The sequence below is a fragment of the Diabrotica virgifera genome, chromosome 3, assembly GCF_917563875.1.
Source record: "Diabrotica virgifera virgifera chromosome 3, PGI_DIABVI_V3a".
Taxonomy (NCBI): domain Eukaryota; kingdom Metazoa; phylum Arthropoda; class Insecta; order Coleoptera; family Chrysomelidae; genus Diabrotica; species Diabrotica virgifera.
Window position 1 is genome coordinate 63,751,571 of NC_065445.1, and position 19,911 is coordinate 63,771,481.

At 34.6% G+C, this 19,911-nt stretch overlaps 1 protein-coding gene across 1 annotated transcript in view; it reads right to left on the reverse strand.

Annotated features, from left to right (window-relative positions):
* The window catches only part of LOC126881093 (DNA-binding protein D-ETS-3), a 231,279-nt gene that overhangs the window by 14,526 nt on the left and 196,842 nt on the right, over positions 1-19,911 (reverse strand). The window lies entirely within an intron of this gene.

The following is a 19,911-nucleotide window of genomic DNA, read 5'->3' on the forward strand; positions in this document are numbered from 1 at the left end:
ATAATCATATAATCATATAATAGAAGTATAACTTCTTACGTGCGTAGAAAGTACACACATTCTTTTTTTGAAAACTCAATACTTTTTGAGTTATTCGTGGTTGAAAATTATTGGCTATTTTCATTGAAAAATGACACCTTTTCGGACGTTTTTTTTGAGAATACCTTAAAAACTACGCATCTAACGAAAAAAACTATAAAATATTTTTGTAGCTTATAAAAAACAAAGAGACTCGTTCCTTCATAAATCTTCTAGTTATAATACAAAATGAGATATCGTAGGTGAGACGAGTTTGATTTTTTGGTGCATGCTCAAAACGGTGTATTCAACCTGAAATAACAGAGAAACGGTCAATTATAGGTGTATAATGCTACCAAATTCTTTTGTAGTGCTTGAAAAGACCTTTAAAATGCGCAATATTTGATGTCAATTATATTCAAACCAAGCGAGATATGCTGAAAAAAAAAATTGATGACTAATGTATTTTACGAAAAAAGAGAAGTATTGTAACCCCTCATCCAACAGAATTTAAATGCATCGTTTTCCTTCTACAATACTTTTTATTATAGTGTTATTTCTATGTTCAAAAAGTTGGACGGGTTTAAAATGAATGGTATTTGAAAAAAATAATATCAAATTATAGAGCGCATTTTGAAATTTTTTTAAAACTCTTTCTTTCTCTCCATGTAACTTGAAAATGATAAGAGATACAGTAATGAAAAATAAAAACAAAATTTTTATCTGAAAATACCCTACATTTTTGTGTGGTATCTTTTTTTCGTATATCTTATCATTTTCGAGTTAAATGCAGAAAAAGAAGATTTTTAAGAAAATTTCAAAATACGCTCTATAAGTTGATCCTTTTTTTTTAAACCATTTTAAACCCATTTAACTTTTTAACATGGAAATAACACTATAATAAAAAGTATTCTAGAAGGAAAACGACGCATTTAAATTCTGTTGGATGAGTGGTTCACTATACTTCTCATTTTTTTGTAAAACACATTAGTCATCAATATTTTCTGCAGCATATGTCGTTTAGTTTGAGTGTCATCGACATTTACTATTGCTCATTTAAAAGGTCTTGTCAAGCACTACAAAAGGTTTTAGTAGCATTATATACCTATAATCCACCGTTTCCCTGTTATTTCAGGTTGAATACACCGTTTTGAGCATTCACCAAAAAAAACAAACTCGTCTCACCTACCATATCTCTTTTTGTATTATAACTAGAAGATTTGTGAAGAAACCAATCTCTTTGTTTTTTATAAGCTACAAAAATATTTTGTATAGTTTTTTCGTTAGATGCATAGTTTTTACGGTATTCGCAAAAAACCGCCCGAAAAGTTGTCATTTTTCAATGAAAATAGCCAATTTTCAACCACGAATAACTCAAAAAGTATTGAGTTTTCGAAAAAAAATTATAGAACAGTTTTGGGTTCTCTAACCACCTCCGTAGTTATTTTAACCAAAACATTTTCCACCCCCGAGAAGGGGTAGGAACCACCCCCAAGATAAAAGCGCACATCGGCATAGGGTAGACTTTGTTTCTTGAACTATTCCCTACTTTCTGTGAAAATATCAAGTAAATCGATGTAGTAAGATGGAATTCGGAGCCAAATACCCTCATTGACTGCCCTACTACTAAAACAACATTTTTTTACAAAAATTATTCTTTATTCATCAAAATAACGTCCTTTAGCGACGACACAATCATTCCAACGCTTTTATATATTTTTTGGTGCCGCCTTTGTAAAATGATTTATCTTTGCCACGAAAATAGACTTCAGATTCGGCGATTACTTCCTCACCGGAACGATATCTCTTGCCGTGGAGCATTTTTTTAGATCGAAAAAAAGGTGGTAATCGCTGGGGGCCAGATCTGGACTGCACGCTGGGTGCGGAAGCAACTAAAATCCTAGGTAGTGCATTTTGCCATCGTTTTCATCGACTTATAACAGGGTGGATTGTCTTGGTAAAACAACAATTTTTTCTTGAAGAAATGAGGCATTTTCTTTACGATTTCGGTCTTTAAACGCTCCAATAAACCAATACAGTAATCGCTGTTAATTATTTCTCCATGTTTCAAACAGTCAAAAAAAAAATCATTCGAGAATGTCACAAAAAAAATCCTTCGTGAGTCACAAACTACAGAGGCCATAAACTTTCCGGTTTATGGCGTCTTTGGTCGCTTTGGACAGCTTTCTGCGGGTGTTGTCCAATCAAATAACTGTCAATTTGATTCCGGAGTGAAGTGATCAATCCATGTTTCATCTATTGTGACATACTAGTGTGACATTGTGAATATAGCGTTATATTTTCTGCGATGCATCTCCACCACTACTGAATACTCCAATACCCGAACCCTATTCAGTTTTAGAGCTATCTGTGCGCTCGGTATGAGCCTGCAGTCTGGGTTGTGTATTTTCTCTGCATCGTCCATATTTTAGCCCTATATTCACTTGGAAAGGTATTTTAGGTCTGTATCTGGGGGCCATGTGATTAGAAATCATCATCCATTCGGAGTTTACTCAGATTTTCTCTCAGTCTATAATGTCCCATTCTCTCTTCCCCCTTATAGCGATGCGCATAATGGTGTGGCGAAACCACAGCGTGTGATTACCAGAAAACCAAATTTTTCCACCCTGCTTAGTTTGAAGATGGCAGTCTTTTGCTGCACCTTTGGAGTTATATTACTGATTTTTTTTTATTTATCATTTGTAGTATAGTATTTGTAGTATATAATATGCATTATCATGTTACAAATTCAATATATCTTGTCTTAAAATTAACATATTTTTATGTTATGTGGCTACTTCATTTGGTTATTCGTTGTATCTGCTGATTCTAAGCAAGCCTTGAGTCTTATATCACTCCAAGGTACTTAACTTCACTCACAGGTTTATATTTATACCGTTGAGGCTGAGAGAACCTAATCTGTAACTATAACTAATCTGTAACTAAAGCAGTCAGACCCTGTGATATTCTATTCCTGAGTGTGTCATTAAATTTGCCATAGCTAAGATGACCAAGATATCGGTATAGCGTATGATATGATATGTGTCGGTAGTAGGTCTAGCTACTAGCCTATCAATGACTAAATTCCACAAAAAAGGAAATAAGAACACTACCTGTCCAGACATGGTATCCCCAGTGACGTGGCACATATCACAGGGTAGTATGCAGTCTATCCATCTCCGGAGAAGAAGACTTACTGGTATATAAAATAAATTGATGCAAAATAAATTAAATTTTAAGAGGAAACAGTAGCGATCAACAGGTAGCAAAAACGCGTTCCAAGATTGCGGCTGTAATTTTGAATATTTTTTCGAGATATTTGGCACACGTATTCGTAATATAATAAAGAATGGCGGTACAGAGCCCAATTTGAAAAATATATTAATGTGTGGAAATTACTCTGTAATTAAATACAATATTAAAAAAACGAGCCTGTACCGCCATTAAGAGGAACAAAAAAATACACTTTCTTCAAATAAACTTTTTTATCTGATGCCTAGATTTTGTGTCATTTTGGAACTACTAAAATTTTTTATTTCATTAGTAGTTCCAAAATGACACAAAATCTAGGCATCGGATAAAAAAGTTTATTTGAAGAAAGTGTATTTTTTTGTTCTTCTTAATGGCGGTACAGGCTCGTTTTTTTAATATTGTATTTAATTACAGAGTAATTTCCACATATTAATATATTTTTCAAATTGGGCTCTGTACCGCCATTCTTTATTATATTACGAATACGTGTGCCAAATATCTCGAAAAAATATTCAAAATTACAGCCACAATTTTGGAACGCGTTTTAGCTACCTGTTGATCGCTACTGTTTCACCATAAGATAAACTCTATTAAAAATATCGAAACAATTGGAGGTGTCAAAGGTGTCACCGGTGTCACAGGTGTCAGTTGAAATTCTAAAATCATCAATGTTTTCCAGGCACCCAATTTATCTAGTTAACGTATACTAATTAGGGGCCATTCCATTCCAAATCACTCAATTTTGGAGCAAAAAAAATTTTGGACCTCCGATTTGTCTGAAAACTGGTATATAGCTTCTACGGGACGTAAAAATAAGATATTTAAGGTCAAAAAATTTTCTTCTTCTTTTTTTCTCAAAATGTTATTTTATGCGATTTTACAGTGATTTGGTGTTTATTTATACAAATTTGCATTTTCTATCGTAAAGTATCAATGGAAAACATAATATTTTAATAAAAGGGACACAAAAATGACATTATATGGCATTATAACAAGTTACTTTGATTCAAAACAAGCTTTTGATCAAATTTTATAGTGTAGAAAACGTTAAAATACCGTTTTTTACATTTTTCTCCATTCCCAAAATACATCATAATCGATTTGGCTAAAAATTTGCCCACAGATAGACAAAACATAGGACTTTAAGTGGTCAGAAGGATTTGAATTATATTACAATACCAAAAACGTTACATGCAATATTATAGTCAAAAATATAGGCGTCTACTGTAAGTAAAATTAACTCGAAAATATCGACCTCACGACAAAAATTGTTAAAAAGAAATTGTAATAATTGTAAATACGATTTATTTGGAACAGTTTCAGTTCCTACCATTTTTGTCGAAAATTTAAAAATGGCGGAGATATTGAGCAAAACAGGTTCTCCTTTAAAATCAAGATGGCTGCTAACGTAATGGACGAATTCATTCGTGATTTTAAATTTAGGCTACTATTGACTCCCCTAAAGATCAGAAAAATAAAATTTTGGGCAGCTCGGCATTCAAGGTCAAATGCTATCCCGACTGGACTAATATATACTTTTGAGTCTGATATTACTGCATGTAACTTTTTTGGTATTGTAATATAATTCAAATCCTTCTAACCACTTAAAGTCCTATCTTTTGGCTATCTGTGGGCAAATTTTCAGCCAAATCTATGATAATGTATTTTGGGAATGGAGAAAAATGCAAAAAACGGTATTTTAACGTTTTTTACACTATAAAATTTGATCAAAAACTTGTTTTGATTCAAAATAACTTGTTATAATGCCATATAATGACATTTTTGAGTCCTTTCTATTAAAATATTATGTTTTTCATCGATACTTTACGACAGAAAATGCAAATTTGTTTAAATAAACACCAAATCACTGTAAAATCGCATAAAATAACATTTTGAGAAAAAAAGAAGAAGAAGATTTTTTGACCTTAAATATCTTATTTTTACGTCCCGCAGAAGCTATATACCAATTTTCAGACAAATCGGAGATCCAAAATTTTTTGCCTGAGTGATTTGACATGGAATGTACCTTAGATATTTATTTTAAGCCCCCATTGCGAACTATACTCTTAAATTTAATCATGGATCAAATCATCAAAATCTCAACAAAGAAAGAGGATGAAAAAGGGAAACAAAGAAGTAAAAATTTAGAAAAAAAAAAGTATTGAACAAATAGTGAAATTATTATACCTTGGAATTACACTGTCCAGCTACGGAGAAAAGGACAAAGGAATCAGAGATCAAGAACAAAAAGTAAATAGACAAATAGACAAAAGCAAAGGCAAGAATTTAAAAAGCCAGTGTAAGATAAATAATGACATATGCATCAGAAACAAAACCCGATATAGCCACAACCCAAAGACTACTGGAAACAACTTATTTTGTGCAATAAACAATATTAATGATTAGTTCAGAGAAATAAGGAAAAAAAATATCGTGTTGGTGACACATCCCCCTCCAGGCTGGAACCAAATTTTTCGAGTAATATGGTCATCTATAATAATAACCTATATGTTTCCTGCAGCCGATTTTGATGATATACATAGTTATAAACAAATGAAGATCAAAAAACGGTAAATTTTCGCTTTTTTCGTCTATACGCTGTGAGTTCGTACGTAGAGGGGATATTTATAAATTCGCCAGCGCCAGTAGTGGCAAGTCTGTAAACGTTTACCGGAAATTTGACATAAATGTCAAAGTGATTAATTTAAAATTAAAATTAAAAACATTAATTATAAAAAATATTAGTCGGTAAAAGCTGTGGTATATATTTTTACCTTAAATATTCTTACGTTTTAAATACTGAATTTACGTTTTTTTAATGTTCCGTAATATGTAATTATAAATTAATCTTAGCGCCATCTACACGATAATTGTGAAAGTATCTGAAGTAAGAAATTAATATTTCATCAATGAACGTCAAAATGATGAGCAAAATCTTAAAAAAATCTATTACAATTTAATTACTTTTTAGCGTTGTAAATATTAAGCGATAACAATTAAATAATAAATTTAAAAATTACCAGTGAAAGTTGAATTAGTAATCCGCCAGGAGCGACACCAGCGAAGCTCAGAGCGTATAACCAAAAAGTCAAGTATTTTAAACAAATTTGAGAGTAATAAACTCATAAACCGTATAAAAAACTTCAATATGGCGTTCGCTGAATATGTCTATCCTTATTGGTTACTTAGAAAATTGACAAATAAATCATAAATTTTGAGTTTTTATAAATATTCATAACTTATGTAAAAATTAACTTAGAACCTTATTATTACATGGAATGCTGAGACTTATGGTGCTTAAATTATACCTTAAATTACAAAGCAATTGGTCAAATAGTTTAAAAGTTATTTAATTTGTTTATCCAAAATTAATTTTCTTTGCAACACTGTAAGTCAGAAAATGATGAAGTTACAGTAATATTTTGGATAGTTTATGAAAGAAGAAAATTTACAGTATTAATTTAATTTAAAAAAAAAATGACAAAAAATAATTATATATATTGCAAAATAATTCTGCAAAAACATGTGAATTAAAAAAATGGGGGGGCTAACTTTGTCCCTAAATGTCCTAGAACAGGTGTTTTTCTTTCTAAATGTGTATAAAAATTCAGTCTTTCTAAATATGAAAAAATAATTTTTGTACGGGTAACGGTTAGAAAGTTATTCTAATTGGTTATAAGTAAGCAAAGAATGGACATGTTTTTGCAAAATAATTTTACACTGTTTAAAATTATTTTTTGTCATTTATTTTTAATTAAGGTAATATTATAAATGTTCTTCTTTCATAAACTGTCAGAAGTATTATTGTAACCTCATAATTTTCTGACTTATAGTGTTGCAAAAAAAATGAATTTGGGAAAAATAAATTAAATAACTTTTAAACTATTTGACCGATTGCTTTGAAATTTAAAATATAATTTAAGTACAAGAAGTCTCGGCATTCCGTGTAATAAGGAGATTCTAAGTTAATTTTTACCTAAGTTACGAATATTTATAAAAACTCAATATTTATGATTTATTTTGCAATTTTCTAAGCAACCAATAAGCTTGGACATATTCAGCGAATGCTATATTGATGTTTTTTATACGATTTATGAGTTTCTTACTCTCAAATTTGTTTAAAGTGCTTAACTTTTTGGTAATAGACGAAAAAAGCGATAATTTACCGTTTTTCGATCTTCATTTGTTTATAACTATGTATATCATCAAAATCGGCTGCAGGAAACATATAGGTTAATAATATAGATGTCCATACTACTCAAAAAATTTGGTTTCGGCCTGGAGGGGGATGTGTCACGAGAAAAACCTTATTTCTCTGGACTAGATGATCAACGTTTATACATTAAAATGTCTATTATTAAGACATAAATTTCGCTAAAACAGTAGAAACTTGTGTCATCCCTTTTTGTTTGTATAAATTAAAAATAATTGCTAATAAAAAGGGCGGATAATGAATAATTATGAGTTCGTCGAGGATTTTTTCGCAATGAAATTTCTAGGTCCGCAGTTAACACTAACCCCAGCACGATAATAACACTTGCGTCCCCTTAATGACGTAATGCCTTGATTGTGCATTGTTTCACCCCTCTGGAGAGAGTGGATATTACCCGTCATTTAATCGGCCCCTCCCAAATAAGGATATTGTTAACAAACTACCCCGATGTCTGAGCCGACTGCCGCCAAATGTAGATTTCATTGTGCCCATTTCGGCGATAATAATGGATATTTTGTAGACTCAACGGTCGTTATCCCGCGACCACTGGCTTTCTTTCGAAATATATATTAACTAAGACTGGATGGCCGATGTGAGCTTCCAAAATACACACTAGTTTCGACATTATGGCTTTTTTGTTTACACACTACATGTTGCATAGTGACTTGACTGTTCCATATACAGTGACTTGTTGCTTTTAATTTTTAAATACTATTTAGCTGAAAAATAAACAAGATATTAATTTACTATTCTACTTGAGAAATAAGCCACAATTTAAGTTGGAAAATAGATTTATTTTATTTATTAAATATCTCTTTTTGCCGGTTTCACCAACGACGAATAATTAGTCTATTATTCTCGTAGTAATATATCACACGCTTAAATATGAATAATATTAGAGGCAATGTGTATGTGCATAATATAGATATATAACTATATTATACATACATACAGGGTAACAATTTGAAAACTTCTTTGCTTTCTCACTGTTAATACTTATCTTTATTTTTGCAAATTACATGCAAAATCGGAATGACAGGTTCATTTTTTTTCAAAGGTGAGACTTTCAGTGAATATTTTGTAGCCCTAGCCCTAAAAGTCAACCTCTTTGCAATTGTAAATGCTCTTTTTCTTCTTTTTATGTAGACATGACTGGGTGTTTTTCAATGTACCTCCAATAAGTTGGTGTTTCATCGGTTTCGTGGCCTTCCCACTAATCTTCTTCCTATTGGGGAACCGTCTTTACTTCTTTACTATTCTATTTATAGTTATCCAGCTTATACGATCGTTCTATTGTACTCTTTTATTTATTACCCAGTTATTAATGTTTTCCACCTTGTATCTTCGTCGTATATCTGTATTTATAGCTATGCTCCATAGTGTCTAAATAGCAACTGATGACTCTGAGCTGATTCCTGTTTATTTTCCACAGTACTTTAGCCCTACCAGCGCATGTCCGTTCAATATAGGTACATACATACAGTACCTGGTCAAATTATTAGGCCAAGCAAGGAAAAATTTACTATATGAAGTTATTTCTCTCATGATTATGAATATATTTGAAAACATATTGTTTTGTTCCTTTTTTGTGAATATTAACTCTTAAGGTGCGTATCCATTAGGTTCGCTGCTCCGCGCTCGCTGCAACTGTTCCAATCGGTACGGCATGCGCTCCTTTACATAGGGTAACGGGCACAGTTGTTGGCCGGTCACTAGTGATTGGCCACTTTCACAAAAATCCGAAATATTAAGATTTTTAGAAAGTATAAGGAAATAAATGTATTTGCATTGCAATTCGGCAACATTGCTATATATTTGGTCTAGCCATTATCTCTCTCAGTTAATATTGTCTAGTTGTGACAGCGTGTGTTGTTCGAAGCTTAACAGGTGCATCCAGTTTTAAGAGTTTTTTAAAGAATTTGTTAAGGAAGGCCATTCATGAGGTGAGTTATCTTGGCTAATAATATTGTGTATCTGCTTATATTAATGTTTTGTGATGATTTAGTGGGGTACATCTTACGTTATCAGTGGTTTTAATAGTAAGGTTATAATTTTTTGGCGGTAAATTTTAGTGGCCAAGCACCGTATCTTAAATATGTCCGCATTATAATGATTGGCCTACCGGCCAATTACTGTACCTACTTTAAATTAAGATATTTATTATAATTTAGGCTCTTTTAGCTTAGTTTGGCCCAACACAACATATTTCAAGCATTTTTTCTTATTTTTTTATGGCTATAACTAGTGGTTGGCCGACTGCCAATCACTAAACCACAGGGTGGCCAATAACTGTAATGTGTAATAAGAATATCTTTTTTGTCCTGATTCGTTTTTATGAAATTACAATTATTTTAGTTGTTATAAAATTAATGCCAATGCGGGCAATCTGAATCAAATTTGAAACGTCCGTATTGTAGATAACATTATTAGATACTATTAAATGATTTTTATTTTTAGAATAAAAAATGCCAAATATCCGGAAAGATAAAACGTATCACAAAAAATATAGAGAACAAGACCTTCAGTCTGCTTTTCAGGCCATAGAAAATGGCATGAGCCAACGGAAAGCCGCTGAACAATTTAATGTGCCAAGAGCAACACTGCAGTTTAGAGCAAGCGAAAAATTTAATGAAAAAACTAACTTTGGTCCCAAGAGAATCGTTTAAAGAATTGGATCGTAACATGCCAAGACAAAGGTTTTCCACTAGAGTGGAAAATATACAAGACTCGGTTAAAGGTTTTCTTGATGCAAATCCACGTGCTAATCCTTTTACTGACAATCGGCCCGGAAGAGGTTGGTATAGATCCTTTTTAAATAGACATCCAGATTTAAGCGAGCGAACTCCAGAAGCGGTAACAGCAGCAAGTTCAGTTGTGTCTGAAAAAGATATAAGAAAATGGTTCACCGGTGTTCAAGAATATTTACACCGTAAACGTTACATTGATATTCTTCAAGATCCTTCACGTGTTTTTAATGGGGATGAAACCTGCTTCCTCTTGTGTCACAAAAATAAACGAGTGTTGGCTGTAAAGGGAAGCAAAAATGTATATCAAATAGAACATCACTCCAAAGTTAATTTGGCGGTTATGTTTAGGTTTGCAGCATCTGAAGAAATAACAGCAGCACCTATGATTATTTACCCATACAAACGACTTCCTAGCAATGTTATAAATTCAGTTCCTCGAGAATGGGGCATAGGCTGTAGCGATACGGGATGGATCAAGAATGAAAACTTCTATGAATACATAGGAAACGTCTTATATAAGTACCTAGTTGCAAAAAACACTAAATTTTCAGTCATTTTTTTCGTTGATGGACATAAAACTCACTTAACCATTCAAACCAGTGAATTATGCTCAAAGTTACAAATTATTTTAGTGGCATTATATCCCAATGCGACCAGAATTATACAGCCTGCAGATGTTGCTGCATTTAAACCATTAAAGGCAAATTGGAACCGGGCAGTATTAAAGTTTAGACGAGAAAACCCAAACAAAAAGATACTATTGTCACAGAAGATACAATGACTTTAGATATTCAATCGACATCCGATAATCTGCGTTTAGTAAATCAAGACAACTCATTATATAAAGAAATTGACACCTCAATTGACAAATTCTTTTTTGGCCAAAAACCCCAGAAAGAAAGGGTAAAAAGCAAACAGAACGGTTGCCTTTCGTGCTCACTTCTTCAGATCTTCAAAATGCAGAGAGGCGTAAAATTGAAGAGAAACACGAACAAGAAAAAATAAAATTGGAACGAAAACAAAAGCGAATTGACGCAAAAGCAAACAATAAAGGTAAACAATATAAAGGAACCAAGAAGAAAGTAATAAAAAAAATTGCCACAAGAGCCAATTCCGAGAGCAAAAAATGTCAAAATGTTGTGAAGAATAAAGAAAATGTTACACTAAATACAGGTGATATTGTAGATACAAATACTTTTAAATCAGACACACTTCTTGATCATACAATTAAAAGCACTACTTTGAGAAGTGGAGTTAGAGTACATATACCAGAAGTGATTAACGCCAAAGAAAACCACGAACTGCCACGAAACCAATTTCCTGATTCTGTAGAGGAAAACGCTATTCTGCGCTCAATTGATAACGTATATTTTGATGTCTCCAACAATAAGAATTCATCAAATTTGAGGACTACTTCCCAAAGCAAATGTACAAATTTGGAAACCAGCAAAGAAAAACGTGCTGGTGAGTCGGCTAAAAGAAAGTTGTTTTTCGAAACAGAGGGATATCCAGAACATGAAAAAATACAAATTCTCTCAGATATATTGGTGAAACAATCAGACAACACCAACATGTCTGTAAATAATAATCTTTTGTATACAGGATTGTGCTATTCTTGTTCCTAAAATATTCCTAAATCAAAAGTTGGAATAAAATGTTTATTTTGTGTCAGAGGCTCCCATATTGGTAGTTGTGTTAAAAAACAACAAGAAATTGAATATCTAAATAGTTTTGTGTGCCCTAACTGCACAAATAAAAAAAGAAAATTAGGAATTTTATGAGTGGCCAATAACTGTAATTCTATATGCCAATAACTATGTTTGCATGGCCAATAACTGTGTAATTTTGTATGTTTTTAAATTTGTGTTAATTTTTTATGTTCATTATTATTTTTACTAAAATACGCTGAGTTTTTATAAAATTTGATATTTCATCGTTATTAAAAAACCCTTACAAAATATTTCACATTAAAATATACCAATTTACAATTTTAATTCAATTTGAAATCCCTTAAGTGGCCAATCACTGTACCCGTTACCCTATAAAGGTGCGTATCCATGAGATTCGCCGCTTCGCGCTCCTACAACTGTTCTACATAGTGAATACGTTGGCGCTCCTGGACCATGCAAGAATGCGCGCTCCGCCTCGGCGCTCCAATCAATCAATCAATCAAGACATGTTATTTTATCCCCGTTTAGGCTTAGGCCTCTTCAGGGTACTGGAACTCCCTTTTTTTTTGCGGGAGTGTGTGGAACGTGGTTGTTTCCAAAGGGAGAAGCGTGTTGTTGAGAAGTGTGGGTTTAGACGGTGATTTTTGCTAAGTGCTGGGCTGGATGGAGCGAGCGAGAAGAAATGCTATGTTCTGTATTTTGCTAATCTCTGCGTTAGATACCCGCCAAACAGCGAAGGTAGCTGTCACTAGTGGAACGGCTCTTGGATTCAGCTTTAGCTGAAGTGTTTTCTAAAATTTCGTGGAACTCATCGGGAAGTTCGTTTCTAGCTAATTGTAGAAGTTTAGCCGGAGGGAACGGAACTTTATTTTTGGGAATCCCGGTGAGTCTAAAACCGCGCCTATTGCAAGGTGTTTTGAGAATGTTTTTGGCTCTAATGTTAGAGCCGTTGATGACGCGCATTGTATACTTGCTGCCGAGAGAACGGATTCTGTCGACTATTTTGGGGACTTTAGCGAGTGGATGTACTAGTACAGACGGATACAGCCTTCCCTTCCTCAGGCACTTCCTCAGAACCCTGCGTTCTGTAGCAGCAATTCTGTTGTTGGCTCGTGGTTTTAGCAGTGTATAGAGGCACGATCTGTAATCGATTATTGGTCTTATAAAAGTTTTGTACGTGTGTACAAGTGTTTTGCTGGACGTACCTCCAAACCTTCCAGAAAGTGCTCCCAGGAGACAAGCTCTTTTCCTTACCTTGTTTAAGGTGTTTGTAACGTCAGTGTTCCAGTTGAGAGTCCAGTCGAAGTGAACTCCCAAATAGACCACCGAAGGGCGATATTCGAGCCTCTCTCCCTGGAGAACGATCCTAGCCTCCACAAAGGATCGGCTACTAGGATGTCTGAAGGCGATCATCTGGGTTTTTGTGGCGTTGAGCGTAACTCTTCACCTGTTACACCATCTGACCATTTTATCCAGCAATGTTTGAGCTTTATCGAATACAGAGGGCTCTACACGAGTGCCCCTTGAACAGCCTGCGGTGAGAAGGGCAGTATCATCTGCAAATAGTAGGACTGACTCGGATTGTCTAGCTGGTTTGGGAACGTCACTGTTGTAAACTGTGTATAATATTGGAGCTAGAACTGAGCCTTGTGGCACTCCCGCTTGTGGAGTGAAGGAGGTGGATAATATTTCTGCGACTTTGACGCGAACTGTTCGATCTGAGAGATAGGAGTGTATGATTTTGATAAAAGTTATTGGCAGTCCAAAATGGCATAATTTTTCAATCAGCCCGGCATGCCAGACTTGATCGAAAGCCTTTTGGACATCTAGGAATATGCCTATTGCGTGTCTTTGACGCTCGTTGATTTCTTGGGAGATGAAGGTGGCTGCTTCAATCAATGCATTACGCGTGGAATGTTCAGCTCTGAATCCAAATTGGAAGCTAGGAAGAAGGTGGGTGGAGTCTAGGAATTCTACGAGTCTCTCTTTAAGGATCCTCTCGTAGACTTTACCTAGAGTGTTAAGTAGAGAAATTGGTCTATAGGATTAAGTGCTGGTGGGGGGTTTTCCCGGTTTGGGAATCATGACAGTACTGGCTACCTTCCATGAGGCTGGAAAATAGCACAGCTTAAGGCAGGCATTGATTGTTTGTGTAAGCAGCGGGATAATACTCTCAGGAAGTTTTTTGAGGCATCTTCTGTGGATGCCATCAGGGCCAGGAGATGTGTTTTTGCCAAAATTACACATCTGCCTGACGGTTTCATCCTGCACAGGAGGAGGGTAAGCTGCCATGTGCTGGATGGGAGTATCGAGTATATCTTCCACTCTCAGCTCGACAATGCGTCTATGTCGCTCATCAAAGTTGGGATTGTTAGGAGTGATAAAGACTGACTGAAGTGAGCTTTTAAAAGCCTCAGCCTTATCTTGTGGATTATTGAGTATGATGTCGTTGACAATGAGATGTGAGCGTGGTTTAGATTTTTGCCTTGTTAGGATTTTGAAGTTGTTCCAGAATTTACTACCGTCTCGATAATCCAGACTAGAGGTGACACGCATCCACTGTAGTTGTTTCAGCCTGTTAACCTCCAGTCTTATGGAAGCCGAGAGTCGGTTGTATTCTGTTTTGATTAGGGGGTCTCTGAATATTTTATACTCTCTGATCTCGGCGCTCCAATCGGTGGCGGATTATAATATGTAGAGGAGCGCATGCCGTATCGATTAGAGTAGTTGCAGGGAGGGCGGAGCAGCAAACCTAATGGATACGCACCTTAAAGTTAATACATATTCACAAAAAAGAAACAAAACGGTATTTTTTTAAATATTCATAATCATGAGAGAAATAACTTCATATAGTAAATTTTTCTTTGCTTGACCTAATAATTTGTTCAGGTACTGTACATGTGCTTGACCGGGTATACTTTCTCAGTGAGAGTTATGTTCTGTTCAAATCCATACCTCTTCGCGACGGTGTTTTTTGACACTTTTACGACCGGCCCTGCATTGTCTTCTTCTTCTTTACGTGCCATCTCCGCGACGAAGGTTGGCAATCATCATTGCTATTCTCACTTTTGACACTACAGCCCGAAAGAGTTCAGATAAGCTGCATCCAAATCATTCTCTGAGATTTCTCAGCCAGGACATTTTTCTCCTACCTATGCTGCGCCTTCCTTGAATCTTTCCCTGCATAATTAATTTTAAGAGTTCATATCTGTCACCACGTGTTATATGACCCAAGTATTGAAGTTTTCTTATTTTGATGGAATCCAGTATCTCCCCGCTGTTCTGTATTCTCTTTAGTACTTCCTCATTGGTTATTCTGTCTGTCCAGGAGATTCTCAGCATTCTTCGATACATCCACATCTCAAATGTTTCCAATCTATTGAGGCATTATTTATTGAGAGTCCATATCTCCACACCATACAAAAGAACAGAAAATACATAACATTTTAGTACTCGCTTTCTAGAATTTAGGCTGAGGTCTCTACTACATAATATTTGTTTCATATTAGTGAATGCACTTCTAGCCTTTTCTAAATAGTTATAATTCTGAACTCGTTCTATCGTTTTATTATTTACGTGTAGATTGATGTTTCTAATATTTTTCTTTGATATAACCATGAATTTCGTTTTCTTTATGTTTAGTGACAGACCAAATTCTTCACTCGTTGCAACAACCTTATCTAAAATTCTTTGTAGATCTGTAATAGTTTCTGCTATTAGTATTGTGTCATCGGCGTATCTAATTTCACATATGGGTAGGCCATTTATTTTTATGCCTGCTACTTCATCTTCTAATGCTTTTTGAATATTTCTTCTGAGTGTGCATTGTAGTGTTCTCTAATCTGATTCTCTCCTGAGAGACAAGTTCATCAGCTCTTTTATCGCCGTGTATTCCCCGCTGACCTGGCAACCATAGCAGTATGACAGTGTTACTCAGAAACAAACGTTACAACCATATCTCCCATTTTATTTATGATGTTACTATATCCTGATCTAACCATTATATTGCTCAGGGTTTCTCACAGTCTATAATACTTTATTTTCTCCTTCCAGTTACAGCTAGTTACAGAGGAAGTAGGTCCAGTAACATTGTCCAGTTCTGTTGGAGTACTTAGAGTAACTCAGAGCCCAAGCTAATCTGCACCTCGCTTAGTTTGAGGATGGCACATTTTTGCTTCACCGTTTGTTTGCCATCATACCCACCATACCACTGGAGCAATTGTGATCGTTGGTTTAACTACCATGTTATAAATCCAATATACAGGGTGTTTGGTAAATAATGGGCCTTAGCTTAACTTTAGATTCCTGAGGTTAAAATAGGTCGATTTAAGCTAACTTAACTTAGTACAAAAGTTGATAATAACCGAAATACAGGATGTCAAAGTTAAACTTTTATTTTATTTATTCTTGAATATTTCCTGACAGTCATGGGATGACAACAAGAAATTTGGTAAGTGGTGCTAGTACTGTACACCCTACTAAATTATGTCAAACAAACGTTTCTGGCTACTACCAGAGGCGTACGACGGGGGAACGTGAATGGTTGACTCTTCCCAAATTCTACGCCACTGGCGGAATTTCTATTTTAGTGCAATTTTTTGATCCTCCAATACTTTTTATGTAAATAACATACTCTTCATTCGTAACGATAAAGCCATTAGTTTTCGAGGTATTTGGAGCTAAAAACTAAAAAAGTCTGCCTATTTTCATAGAAAGTATTGGAGACTCTAAAAAATATGCTAAAATAGCAGTTTCATCCGTGGCGTAGAATTTGGGAAGGGTAAACCATTCACTTTCCCCTGTCGTACGCCTTTGGTATTAACCACAAACGATTATTTAACATAATTTAGTAGGGTGTATAGTACCTACACTTTCTGCCAAGTACCATAAGGATATGTCAAATAGTTTTATAGTACCGGGCACACATATTTCTTAAAGTTTTAAATAAAGAATAAATTATTAAAAAAAAGAATACTTTAAAATAATTTGACATATCCGTGAAATACTTGGCAGAAAGTGTAAGCACTGTACACCCTACTAAATTATGTTAAATAATCGTTTCTGGCTACCACCAGAGACGTACGACAGGGAAAAGTGAATGGTTGACCCTTCCCAAATTCTACGCCACTGATGAAACTGCTATTTTAGCATAATTTTTACATTCTCCAATACTTTCTATGCAAATAATATAATCTTCATTCGTAACGATTAAGTCATTAGTTTTAGAGATATTTGAAGTTAAAAATGAAAAGGTAGACTTATTTTGGTTAATGTATTATGTCTCTCGTTTTTAGCTTCAAATATCTCGAAAACTAATGGCTTTATCGTTACGAATCAAGTGTATGTTTTTTACATATAATGTATTGACGAAACAAAAAATTGCACTAAAATAGCAATTCCGCCAGTGGCGTAGAATTTGGGAAGGGTCAACCATTCACGTTTCCCCGTCGTGCGCCTCTGGTAGTAGCCAGAAACGTTTGTTTAACATAATTTAGTAGGGTGTACAGTATCAGCACCACTTACCAAATTTCGTGTTGTTGTCCCATGCCTGTCAGGAAATATTCAAAGATAAATAAAATAAAAGTTTAACTTTGACACCTTGTATTTCGGTTATTATCAACTTTTGTACCAAGGTAAGTTAGCTTAAATCCACCTATTTGAACCTCAGGAATCTAAGGTTGAGCTATGGCCCATTCTTTACCAAACACCCTGTACATATCTAACTTTTTCCATGAGTGAGTCTGGCTATCACTAACGTAGTCACAGTCACCACTCTCTTGGTTATTCGTTATCTTTGCTGATGACAAGTAAACCTTAAGTCTAATATTACTCCAAGGGACTTACTTCACTCAACAGATTTAGATTTGTGCCATTAATGCTTACAGCACCTATATTATCTTTAAATTCCTTTTTGTGGCAAATGTTATAATTTTGAACCACTGGGAGATATCAAGACACGTTTAAAGTTAATTTTAGAACTACAATCCGAGCTAGCTTATTACATTTTTTCTCTGAGTAGGTATGCCAATAAAGTTAGCCATGTGTTGAGATGACAAGACTATTCGCACGGATGGAGTGATATAGATAGATGGTTAGTCATCTGCCTTTCAAGAAATACTACAACGATAAATCAATATTAACAAATCAATAGACCTTAAGGTTACTACGATGTTATATCTTTTCTATACTATTGTACGGAGTTGAGTCATGGACTCTCACAGACGCCACCTACAAGAAAATTGAGGCTTTGGAAATGTGGCTTTATCGTCGAATAATAAAGATATCTTATACCAATCACGTTACTCAGAGAATTCAAAAATAAAAAGAGCTGTACCACAATAAAAACAGCCAAAATCGAATACCTCGATCACATCATGAGGAACATCGCGAGATATTCTGCAACTAATCTTACAGGAAAAAGTGGAAGGAAAACGTGGACCAGGAAGGCGAATGATTTCCTGGCTGAGAAATCTACGTAAGTGGTTCAACACAACAACCACAAATATTTTCAGAGCACCAGTGTGCAAAGTACAGATTGCCATAATGGTCGCCAACATCTGAAACGGATAGGCACTACAAGAAGATGAAGAATTGACCTTAAAGAAGAAGGAAAAATCGTTTATTTTAAAATTATCGGGCTTTTCCAATCCTCCAATAAGCAGTAACATATAGGAAAATATAATCACATTGTAATAAAATCAAATAGTATCGTACTTTGTAATATATTGTAACAATATTCGTCTAAGTGGTCATATGGTAGGGGAGCAAAGTATGCTAAATGTGCAGTCACTCGAGCGCGTTGGGACCTATTGGGTTGTGAAGAGTAGTCCTAAAACCAAAAAAAGTTAAGTTAAGTTTTTCATTTTAGTGGGGACTTTCCATTTTTTAATTTAATTTTCCATTTCCAACAATCGTTTTTTTCGATTATAGCGCCATCTATCCATAATTCGAAAAAATGTCTCGAATAAAAGTTACATATTTTTACGTATTTTTACGAGTCACACACTTAGAACATTTTTGAAAATAATACACAGCAGAATTGTTAAAACTCTCGAATATGAAATCAATGACACACAATTTGGCTTTAGAAATGGTATGAGCACACGATATGCTTTGTTCGGCTTGAATGTGCTGGCCCAGAGATGCACGGACATGAATCAGGATATGCACTTATATTTTGTAGACTTTGAAAAGGCATTTGATAAAGTCCAACATAAAAAGCTTGTAGATATATTAAAAAGCAAAAATATTGATAGTCGTGATATGAAAATTATATCTAATATATATTGGAATTAAACCACCAAGGAAAGAGTTGACAACCAGGACACCCAAGATATCAAAATACAAAGAGGAGTCCGTCAGGGTTGCGTGCTGTCTCCACTACTTTTCAATGTCTACAGTGAAGCGGTATTTCAAGAAGCGCTCTCAGATTCAATAGAAGGTATATCTATCAATGGACAAGTTTTGAACAACTTACGTTTTGCAGACGATACAGTAATAATAACGGATAACAATAATGATTTACAGAACGTAATGCAACGCCTTAAGGAAAGCTGTCATGAGTACGGACTGAAGATGAATTTAAAGAAAACTAAATGCATGATCATAGCTAAATCAGCACACGCAAATATTTAATTAACTATTGAAGATACTGTAATTGAGAGTGTGGAAAACTACAAATACTTAGGAACATGGATAACATCAAATGTAGACCAAACCAAAGAAATTAAGACACGTATTGAAATAGCACGTGCATCATTCATTAAACTTAAAATGTTTCTTTTGTTGTCGGGATATAAGGTTAGAACTACGCCTAAGGTTGCTTCGATGTTACGTGTTTTCTACTCTTCTTTATGGCTTGGAAGCATGGACATTGAAACAAATCCATTTGAATAAGTTGGCCGCCTTTGAATTTTGGTGTTACAGAAGAATCCTACGAATATCATGGATTCAAAGAATGTCGAACGTGGAAGTAACTAGAAGGATAGGAAATCAACCGGAAATAATACTA